Source organism: Thalia democratica, unplaced genomic scaffold (assembly GCF_965202585.1).
Source record: "Thalia democratica unplaced genomic scaffold, ktThaDemo2.hap1.1 HAP1_SCAFFOLD_203, whole genome shotgun sequence".
Classification (NCBI taxonomy): Eukaryota; Metazoa; Chordata; class Thaliacea; order Salpida; family Salpidae; genus Thalia; species Thalia democratica.
The window spans coordinates 100,001-103,464 of record NW_028139326.1 but is presented as its reverse complement, the minus strand read 5'-3'; the positions used below and the strand labels follow the sequence as shown (position 1 = coordinate 103,464).

At 51.4% G+C, this 3,464-nt stretch overlaps 3 non-coding genes across 3 annotated transcripts in view; all 3 read left to right on the top strand.

Moving 5' to 3' along the window:
* The first annotated feature begins 134 nt into the window (after positions 1 to 134).
* On the top strand, positions 135 to 1,942 carry LOC145845933 (small subunit ribosomal RNA). Its single transcript, XR_014370603.1, has one exon. It is a non-coding gene; the product is annotated as a small subunit ribosomal RNA (ribosomal RNA).
* A 182-nt stretch (positions 1,943 to 2,124) lies between these two features.
* LOC145845912 (5.8S ribosomal RNA) lies at positions 2,125 to 2,277 on the top strand. Its single transcript, XR_014370582.1, has one exon. It is a non-coding gene; the product is annotated as a 5.8S ribosomal RNA (ribosomal RNA).
* A 222-nt stretch (positions 2,278 to 2,499) lies between these two features.
* LOC145845895 (large subunit ribosomal RNA) overlaps positions 2,500 to 3,464 on the top strand; it is a 3,630-nt gene continuing 2,665 nt past the window's right edge. The window contains exon 1 of the ribosomal RNA XR_014370566.1: positions 2,500 to 3,464. This exon is cut by the window's right edge and continues 2,665 nt beyond it. This is a non-coding gene — a ribosomal RNA (large subunit ribosomal RNA).

Below are 3,464 nucleotides of genomic sequence, written 5' to 3'. Positions count from 1 at the left end.
GCTTTAAACAGCAAAAGGCCGGCGCCGACTTTCAGTAACGTTCGCAAGGCTTTTAAGCCGAGTGATAGAAAAGGTCTGTATTTATACAGTAAAAACGCTCAGTCGAGCAACGGGTTTAAACGCCCTCGGATAGTTATCTGGTTGATCCTGCCAGTAGTCATATGCTTGTCTCAAAGATTAAGCCATGCAAGTGTAAGTACGAGCTCACGTACAGTGAAACTGCGAATGGCTCATTAAATCAGTTATGGTTCATTTGATTGTACGCTTTTACATGGATAACTGTGGCAATTCTAGAGCTAATACATGCGTAAAGCGCCGAACTGACGTGAGGCGCGCATTTATCAGACCAAAACTAACCGGCTTTCGGGTCGTTACAATGGTGACTCTGGATAAGCTTGCGGATCGCACGGCCTAGTGCTGGCGACATCTCATTAAAGCAACTGCCCTATCAACTATCGTCGGTACGGTATCGGCCTACCGAGGTTGTAACGGGTGACGGAGAATCAGGGTTCGATTCCGGAGAGGGAGCCTGAGAAACGGCTACCACATCCAAGGAAGGCAGCAGGCGCGCAAATTACCCATTCCCGGCTCGGGGAGGTAGTGACGAAAAATAACAATGCAGACCTCGTACGAGGTCCTGCAATTGGAATGAGTACACTTTAAACTTTTTAACGAGTATCCATTGGAGGGCAAGTCTGGTGCCAGCAGCCGCGGTAATTCCAGCTCCAAAAGTGTATATTTAAGTTGTTGCGGTTGAAAAGCTCGTAGTTGGATATAGGGACGGCGAGGTTGGTCGGTCGAAAGGCTAGCACTGGCCTCGTTGTTCTTGTTGGTCGGTGCCTTCGCGGTGCTCTTAACTGAGTGTTGCGGTGGTCCGGCAAGTTTACCTTGAAAAAATTAGAGTGTTCAAAGCAGGCTTTACGCTTGTATAATGTTGCATGGAATAATGGAATAGGACCTCGGTTCTATTTTGTTGGTTTTCGGAGCACGAGGTAATGATTAATAGGAACGGACGGGGGCATCCGTACTGTGCCGTTAGAGGTGAAATTCTTGGATCGGCGCAAGACGAACGACTGCGAAAGCATTTGCCAAGAATGTTTTCTTTAATCAAGAGCGAAAGTCAGAGGTTCGAAGACGATCAGATACCGTCCTAGTTCTGACCTTAAACGATGCCGACTAGCGATCGGGCAGTGTCGAACTTAAGAACTGTCCGGCAGCTTCCGGGAAACCAAAGTCTTTGGGTTCCGGGGGAAGTATGGTTGCAAAGCTGAAACTTAAAGGAATTGACGGAAGGGCACCACCAGGAGTGGAGCCTGCGGCTTAATTTGACTCAACACGGGAAATCTCACCCGGCCCGGACACAGCGAGGATTGACAGATTGAGAGCTCTTTCTTGATTCTGTGGGTGGTGGTGCATGGCCGTTCTTAGTTGGTGGAGCGATTTGTCTGGTTAATTCCGATAACGAACGAGACTCTTACTTGCTAAATAGCTGCTCGACCCATTGGGTCGGAGACAACTTCTTAGAGGGACTAGTGGCGTTTAGCCACACGAGATTGAGCAATAACAGGTCTGTGATGCCCTTAGATGTTCGGGGCCGCACGCGCGCTACACTGACCGGATCATCGTGTGTTCCCTAGGCCGAAAGGTCCGGGTAATCCGTTGAACCCCGGTCGTGCTAGGGATAGGGACTTGCAATTGTTTCCCTTGAACGAGGAATTCCCAGTAAGCGCGAGTCATTAGCTTGCGTTGATTACGTCCCTGCCCTTTGTACACACCGCCCGTCGCTACTACCGATTGAATGGTTTAGTGAGGTCCTCCGATTGAGCCTGGTACGTGCGGCAACGCACTCGCCGGTGTTCGAAAAGACGATCGAACTTGATCATTTAGAGGAAGTAAAAGTCGTAACAAGGTTTCCGTAGGTGAACCTGCGGAAGGATCATTAACGAATCGAAATTTGATTTCAAGCGACGTCTCTTCTTCGAAGGGACCGAGCCCTGTAACTGTTATAGTTCGGTCGCGTTGCTTCCTGACAGCGGGAGTAATAATTCAGCACGCAAGTGCTGGCGCGGCCGCTTCTTTTTGAACACGATTTTTTGGTTGCATTGAGATTGATTAACACGAGAGATCTCTTAGCGGTGGATCACTCGGCTCGAGCGTCGATGAAGGACGGAGCTAGCTCCGAGAAGTAATGTGAATTGCAGGACACATTGAGCATCGATATTCTGAACGCGTATTGCGGCCTCGGGTAATCCTGGGGCCACGTCCGTCTCAGGGTCTTTAACACACCGATCCTTTCATTAGTTTGAAAGTGCCTGCGACTCGTTTCTTAATTAAGGAGCGTGTCGTCAAAGACAGCTGGTCTGGCGATTTCACAGCTGAAGCGTGAGCAGCCTGCTGGCCTCGGGTGAGGTAGCAACGACGGTAGGTGCTCGAGAATAAGTTAAGTGACTTCAAAAGGCCGACGTACAAAGCGCATGTACTTTTATAGTACATCACTTTTGACCTGAGATCGGGCGGGACGACCCGCTGAACTTAAGCATATCACTAAGCGGAGGAAAAGAAACTAACAAGGATTCCCCTAGTAACGGCGAGTGAAGCGGGATAAGCCCAGCGCTAAATCCGAGCCTTTTTGGAGGGCGAGGAAATGTAGCGTATGGAATTCAGCATGCGGCGAACCAACGACTGCCCACGTTCTTCTGATCGAGGCCTTTTCCCAGAGCGGGTGTTAGGCCCTTGGCGGCGGTCGTAATTCGTCCTAGCGGTTTTCCCGGAGTCGGGTTGTTTGGAAATGCAGCCCTAAGCGGGTGGTAAACTCCATCTAAGGCTAAATACTGGCTCGAGACCGATAGCGAACAAGTACCGTGAGGGAAAGTTGAAAAGCACTTTGAAGAGAGAGTTAAAGAGTACGTGAAACCGCTTGGAGGCAAACGGAGGCGCCCATCGAGTCGCCGGACGTTTTCAGGCGCTGCGAGAGCTGTCCTACTGTTTGAGTGATCTTCGGAGACTCTTACGGTTGCGCTGGCGTCGCGGCGCTGCACTAGCGTTCGGCGAGGGCCGCGACCGGTTGCTGGGCTGACTTTGGTCGTTCGCAAGGTAGCTCTTCTTCGGAAGAGTGTTATAGGCGTTCGATTAGCTTCGGCTCGGCGACCGAGGAGAGATTCCGCGTCGGTCTTCGGACAGGCTGCGTGTTGATCGCTGGAATACGGCTTTGGAAACTGCTCGCAGTCTCTAGAGTTTGTACAAGGCCTTCTTCGCGTTAGCGCTCAGACGCCAGGGGTCTGCGGCTTAAGCTGGCCACGTCTCCGACCCGTCTTGAAACACGGACCAAGGAGTCTAACACGCGCGCGAGGTGTTGGGCAGTACGAAACCCGAAAGCACAGTGAAGGCAAACGAGGCGAGATCCTTTCATTAGGCGCATCGCCGGCCGATCCCATAGGCCGCGTCCTAGGGGTCGAGCAAGAGCG